The 7,375-nt window shown below is 41.0% G+C and overlaps 1 long non-coding RNA gene across 17 annotated transcripts; it reads left to right on the top strand.

Annotated features, from left to right (window-relative positions):
* The first annotated feature begins 384 nt into the window (after positions 1-384).
* On the top strand, positions 385-7,102 carry LOC123154082 (uncharacterized). Of its 17 annotated transcripts, none has more exons than XR_006476654.1 (15): positions 385-880; positions 1,010-1,114; positions 1,188-1,256; positions 1,367-1,488; positions 1,816-1,883; positions 2,069-2,147; positions 2,313-2,403; positions 3,025-3,175; positions 3,300-3,411; positions 3,817-3,883; positions 3,956-4,005; positions 4,083-4,143; positions 4,938-5,096; positions 5,930-6,014; positions 6,794-7,102. It is a non-coding gene; the product is annotated as an uncharacterized lncRNA (long non-coding RNA). The 17 variants fall into 17 exon arrangements; XR_006476649.1 differs by having other exon boundaries at positions 1,188-1,234; positions 2,069-2,223; XR_006476661.1 differs by having other exon boundaries at positions 1,188-1,234; positions 3,280-3,411; positions 3,814-3,883.
* Positions 7,103-7,375: the final 273 nt, after the last annotated feature.

A 7,375-nucleotide genomic window follows, 5' to 3' on the forward strand; every position in this document is an offset into this window, starting at 1 on the left:
GCAAAATTGAGACATACTAGGGCACTCCATAATTGCCAACAAGGGCATGGATGGATAGAACATAACCATATGTTCAAATCATCCTTACTGAAGCAACTCAGAACAAGCATGTATTTCACTGTAGCATCATGATTACATGACATTTAAAACTATAATGAAGCTAGCCAACTCACCTCCACAAGGCTCCCCCGATTGGAGCTTCGTCGGCCGTTCGATCTGCCTTTCTGACGCGCCTGAGTCGTTGGATCTTCACAACAGTTAAAATCAATTTTCATCTCATGGTGGTTTTTGTTGTCCAATGACTGGTGGGCTCGCGCGTTGGTCGGCTGGGTTGCCCGTTTGCAGGTGCAGGTGATTTTGCCCAATCAGCTCGGCGCGCCCGCACCCAACACCCGCGTCTCGCCCCACTCCCACCCCAGCCGCCAAAGGAACCCTAGCCCTCTTTCTCTTTCCCCTCGGTCCCCACGAGCCGCCGCACCCCTCCTCGATCCCCACCATCCTCTCCTCGCCAGTAGCTGCCGGCCGACCTCGTCTCTCCACTCGCCTCCTCCTCTCCTCTATCATGTCGTCGTCGATCCCACCGCCAGCCTTCTCCTCTGCTTGCCTCCTCCTGTCCTCTTCCATGTCACCGTCGATCCAGATTGGACGTAGGTCGTCTTCGCGGTGCGGGTGAGGATGTAGGGGAGGTGTAGGATGCGGACGACAAGGGAAGGAGGAGGCCGGCGAGGAAGGCAAGCAACAGCGGGGAAGGAGAAGGTGAGCGATCCTAGCATGGGGAAGGGGCAGGGTGAGGCCTCGCGCACCTGCCGGCGGCCGGCAGGTCGACTTGTTGCGCCACCGCGTTGTCACCTCCTCTGCACCATGAGAGGCGCCACCCATGGTAGTATCTTCCCTGAGTCTTCCTTCTCTGATTTCTAACTTTATGCTTTGATCTATTGTATTGACATAAATTGTGAGGTCTACTGTTACACCATGGTATGTGTAGTGTTAACGGTTTCCTGCTGGGCAGCTGCAGGCCTGCAACATTTATAGAGGAGGATTGCAGGTGTCGATACAATGGAGCAATTTCTGGCTTTGTAGTTGGAGCATAGCCTCGATTATGCATGATTTTGGGGTAAGTTCCTGGTGGTCCTATCTCGGATCAGTTCCTTTGCTTTCCTGCTAACCTTCTTTTCCTTCTTCATCAGGTTTTGCTCTCTCCCTGTGTGCTACACATTTCTGCTCTCCCCAGTAGGTACAGTTAGTATGAAATAGGAGTAATACATCCTGGACCCAGCTCTCCATTATTAGAATTTGGTTGCTACTTCTTGCTGATCAGTTACAAAGTATTAATTCAAGTAATTTGTTATGTATAATTTGTCAAAAGCAATTGGATGTTAATCTGCTATGGGCAGCGGCGGTGCATCAAGGTGCAAGGCAGCAGCGACATGTTCATAGTATGCTAAAGGATGAACTCCTACTTTTTCTGATGCTAGCTCATTGCTGCAGGTTAGCTGCCACCTTCTCCCCCATATGTTAGCATTGTGCTTTGCAAACTGAATATTTTAGCATATTGTTTCAACCAAACATGATGTGATATTTTAGACTAACTAAATAACCTCTAGAATTTTGATCCTGATTAGTATATAGACATTGGCCATTGGCCATATTTGTTACAAAAAAAGTGATGTGATATGCATATGCATTTGCAACTCTTGAGCTTTTAAAAAAAGAGTTGATATGTGACCCTCCCTTTGCTACTGTAATATAGAAGTAACGTCAAAAAACTCATGTTGGGTGCCAACTGATGTATCTCATTGCTTACATATATACCAGCCTGCTTACATCTCCCAAGATATCCTCTTGGTCAAGGCAATTGCACATGATGAAGCCACTCATTTTAGGTCAGTCCATGGCATATGTGTCTACTTCCTTTACTCCCTCCGTTCCAAAATAGATGACCCAACTTTATACTAAAGTTAGTATAAAGTTGGGTCATCTATTTTGGAACGGAGGGAGTAGATGATTCTTCTATGCGACGGTTGAAAAATATAAGGTTTGTCGTGTGATATTGCTTTCTTTGGTGTAGTGGTATACCACACTCTGAGCAATAGGACCAAAAACAGGAAGATAAATTTTCACAATTCGATACTTCATATTTTCCAGAAGTACGTCCACCTTCTGCACAGTGCCCTTGCATTGGTGTTCTTATCAAATAAGTTTCTTTCCGTAGAATTTGTTCAGGTCTTGTCTCGCTCACACCTCAAAATGCGAGTTTGGGAGCGCGGTGCTGGCATAACTGATATCCCCCTTGATCTTTGTTAAATTTGTAGGATATGCATTGTGCTTAAACATGAGTGCTTGCTCGCCGAACATTGGCCCTCGGATGAATTCGGCGCTTGAATCGAGCTGACGAGCCCCATGGTTGGTTTCTCCTCCTACCTTCAGATCCACTCTTGCTCATTCTCCTTCTGCCCCCATATTTGGCTTCTCCTTTAACTCCAAATCCACTCTTGCTCATTCTCCTCTTGACACATGTGTTGCATTGTCACCTTAGTTCTAGGCAGTGATTACTAGAAAGCATTATCACGTTTGAGTGCATTTTCATACTTTCTGAAGCATTTTAATTTTAATTTTGAGAACTGAGAACAATTTTGTTGCACTTCTTCAGATGATAATTTTATCGGTTATAGTTAGTTAGTTACAATTACTAGAAGTAGCAAAGGTCTGGGTTATATTAGAGCTTGAGTTGGGAGCTATGCCTTTTTACATTCCAGATTATGCAAAGAGATTGCATGTTTTTTTTCTGTTTCGGTTTAGTATATTCCCTTATATGTCCAGTTTGTTTTCCGTAGAACAAAATATAAATGTTCATGTTGTAATGGATGGATATGAATTGATGCCATCGTCATGTCATGTAAATTAATTGCAGAGCAGATCTATATTTTTGTTGGCACTAAAAGTGAAACCGAATTTGGGACCAAAACTTTTCAAATAGCTCTGAATATAAATTGTGACCTTGTCCTGTTTGGGGTGGAGCTGCAGGGGGTGAGAGGCGGATAACAATATGAGAAGGAGCATGCCATGGAGGAGTGCAAGCAGCGGCACTCCTCCGCAATGGGGTATGGCTGCAGGGGAGGGGACGCAGCCAACGACAGGAAGAAGAAGCAGGTCGTCGAGGACTACAAGCAGCAGGGTAAGATGTGTATATTTTCAAACGATCTTGACTGTTTTGCAACATGTATTGCATTTCCAAGGATGATCGTTTTGCTTATTTATTATTTGTTATGTTCTCTGAAGATTATTTTTGGCCCATACAGTTTCCTTTGACTGGAAGTCTGAAACTGAAGATAGGGCATATTGTTTTGGTTCTGAGTGGCCGGAGATATTGTTGCTTGATGTCCCTAGAGCACTCGGACCCTTCCAAGATAGGTGAGCTTGATTTCTCTGAACTCTTGCACCACAGTACATGAAAAGGAATATGTCTGCCTATCAGCACCATTTCTTGAGGAGGATTGTTGTTTCCCCTTTATTTTGGCACACCTTTCATGTGTTGGAGTTTTTCTAGGTAACTTTACATACTAGGCATCAGTGCACTTTTAGATAGTACATTAGCCCCGATGGTGCTATCTTTAATATCTATTTTTGCGCTTTTCAAATTTTCTACTACGCTATTTATCATGTTCAGGGATTATGACTTTACACATGTAATGCTGATTTGAAAACTTCCCTTGATTTGTTCCTCAAATGTTCTGAGAGAGTGTTGCGTATTAGGAAACCTCTTGGATAGTTAAGGTGTTGTGTGAGCTGACTAATATAAAGTTATATTTCCAGCAGAAGATCTTTGGGATTGACGTTCTGATGAGAAAGTAGCATACGGATGGATTGACATGAACTATTCAGTGTAGGTTCAAACAATTCATTCATTCATTGCAGGTTCAGCATGTCTCATTATGTCTTTTTGCTTCATATTCAGGGTCGAACTGCGCTATATTTCTTTCATTGAGGCGAGGGTGATTCCAGTAGGTGAGGTGCATTTTAGACATCCGGATGTCTTGCTATGTTCAGGTGGTACCATGTCTAAATTAAGATTTCCCTTGCAGATTTTGCTTGGCGTACTCGCCTTTTTTATTGAAGTTGGGTGTCCGTCTTCTCTGCGGCAAGGTGAGCTTATCCAATTTACTTTGTTCAATCCAGAGTCAAGATTCATATCCCCTTCACTGTCATTTCATTTGTGAGAATTTATTCCATTGATCCATGTTGTCGGCATCCTGACAATTTATCTTCTTCTGCTGATCACAATTGCTTCTGAACACACCGACCCATCTCATTGAGGAAATTCCCCTGCTCTGCTTAATTAAAATTAATGTGAAATATGTTTCTACCAAAACTAATTACAATTTATTCTTTTTAGTTTCTACTGATTTTCACTATGAAATATTGGGGCCCGAGTAGTTCAGTTCAATTCCCGGTGGATATGGCACACACATGTATCATCGCTATTATCGTAATTGATACCAACACCTTGACTGAATCGCATAGAGTAGACTGCCCTGATAATTCTTGCACAGCTAAGCTATCTGTAACATAGAATAGACTGTGAGCATGCCCTGGGGACCTGTCTAAATAATTCCTGTACACATGGACGCTGGGTATGTTTGTAATCGCCCAAGAAATTAGCAGCTGGAGATTATTTGTTGAAAAATCTAACGGTGTTTCGTTATCATCAGCTGCTATTTCAGTAGTTCTAAAATGTTCTGCAAGATAATGTATAATGAATACATAGCTATGTTCATGTATGTATAGCTTTGCATAATAATGTTTTGTATGGCAAAGTTTCATATGGTTGGAAGGGAAATTAGTAGCTGCACCTTGGTACCTGCAAATAATTTGTTTTACAGTGTCCCTTGATGGTTCTCCACTTCAGACACTAAAGGTACCGATGGTGCTTTGTTTAGGATCTAGGGAGTCAGATTGCGGATTACATGTAGTGGGGAAGTAGAGAGGGGGACGAGGAAGAGGACACCGTCGGTGGCGTGCTATATCTCACTAGGCGACAATGTTGAGAGGGTGCCTGGCATCAAGAACCCGACATGCTTTTCCGAGTGTTCGTTGAGGTGAGCCACCTGGGCCAGTCTATGGGTTGAGGTGGTTTGATAATCCTGGATTGTTCCTCTTTTTCCTGCGTTTTTTCAAGAAATGACTTTATTTATTGGAAAATGGCAATATCGTTTACAAGTATACATGAAACAAACTATTTTTCCTACACCTCTTTGTTCTGTGTAATGGTGCTCTTGGTTGAGTGTGCTGACGAAAGAGATTCCATGCTACAGGCTAGGTAGCTTCTCAGTAACTCTTTGTGATTTACTTGCAATGTTATACTTTGCAAAATTGTTCCTTGCAATCCTAAAATGGTTTCTCAAAACATGGGAAAATTTACATTCTAAAAATTGTAGGCACACTGAGTGAAGCATATATATAAATTCTATTATAACAGAGTTCAGGTATATATATGCGAATTGTTATAATATGATTTTATTAGAATAGAGGTCAGGTACTACCATGACGTAAGGAGGGAGTGACACTGACACCAAGTTTTTTATATATTGTGATTTCAGTTTTCATCAATGTCGCTATTATTGTTATTATCTCTTTGTAGCTTCATATAAAATCAGTACTGACATGGTCATTTTACAGTGTAAAAATGGTAGGTGGTAGAATCATAACCTGTGACTGAGTGCCTTAAGAAGTTCTTTTCATTATTGTTAATTAATATAATGTTTAGGGCCAGTTTATATGCGTCGTCGAAAAATATGAGTAAAATCAGTGAATATTTTGCATTGCCTTGGTGTTTGGTGTGTCTATTGCATAATCATTTTTTTTTTGCTTCTCTTTCCAAGCAAGGACCAGGCTGGGAACATATGTTTATAATGAAGTTCTTTCATTGCAGATCTATGCTGTCGCGGCAACACAGGCCAATACACATTCAGGAAATATGTCACCAACTTCCCCAAGGTCCCGCATCGTCTACTCAGGTTAATTCTCGGTCTACAACCTCCAAAACCTGCAATTCTATTTTAAAAAATGCTTAAGCGCCCATTGCTCTAAGCGTCAGCCTATCGTTTTGCTTATGCTTCATGATTTCCTGAACATTGATTTCTATTAAACTTGTTTTTTAAGTTTTCATGCTGATTACTGATTGTGGGAGCTGAATTGTGCTCCGGTGGAAGTGTTAGAGTGTAGCATTTTTGTAAGCAGAATCTATATCCATTCCTATTGGGAACATACCCATGTAGGTTTTTGTAAGAATCTTGTAGGAGCATGCTACTAGGACTTATGTAGATTGGCTATTCTAGACATTGGCATGAGAATGGTCTGCATCCTATATATGGTCTTAGTGCGTCTAAAAAAGTGCGTGTTAAATAACTGTCAGCACAATGGTTTCTAACCAATAGAAAGTTACTCCCGTTGGTATATATGAGGCAATGTCTATTTTTTTTTAGAATAATGGTTTTATCAATTGGATGATTATCACTTTCATGGTGCGCCTACTTTCAGATATGTAAAATCCAGGACTCTTATGTAATGTGCCTTCAATATCTATTCAACAGTTGAATAGCAACATCAAATCATTCTCTCGAACTTATCATATCATGCTCTCTAACTTCTTGACATTTAATTTCAATTAAACAAATCTTGTTCATAGCGAAAAATATATTTTATAGAAAAGCAGCCCTTTATTCTGTTTATTACCTCTAGCTACTTCTACTGTAGTCCTTGCTTAATACTGATGTTTGTCTTGTGATTGATTCAGGATATTCTGTGCCCCAAGCCCTACAGAATAATGCCCAGTCTAATTTCAGCAGTGGGCATGACAGCCTCAAACTTCTCTCTTCAATATTGAAGAAGCGGCTTACTCAGATCAATGGGCATGCACTTAGAAAAATAGCTAAAGAGTACGAGATATTCCTAGTGTAAATAAAGGGCATGCTGTGCTCATAAGTTAGACAGAAGCAAAATGTTATTTATTATGCTCTTGTTGTATCCTCGGACATTTTCTTCCACCTACCTTGAATATCTACTTTCCCACCGTCGTACAGAAACTGATGTTATTATTTGTGCATACTCTTTGTCTTAAGTGGGCTTTCTTTTAAAAAAGCATGCCTTTATATTACCCAAATAACATAACAAATTATGCATCCTCAAGTATATATTTTAAGAGATGAGTCTTAATTTTTCATATAAATGGGTTACAAATTGTATGGATTCAAATTGGACTCCGTCATTTGGTGCAACTAATTCTATGCATGCAGAGAAATCCGAGGTAATAGGAAGGGAGAAATCTCACCAGTTTCAGTCGCAGAGTTTCACTAGGTAGCATATGGGCCTTTTGGAT

Source organism: Triticum aestivum, chromosome 7A (assembly GCF_018294505.1).
Source record: "Triticum aestivum cultivar Chinese Spring chromosome 7A, IWGSC CS RefSeq v2.1, whole genome shotgun sequence".
Lineage (NCBI taxonomy): Eukaryota > Viridiplantae > Streptophyta > Magnoliopsida > Poales > Poaceae > Triticum > Triticum aestivum.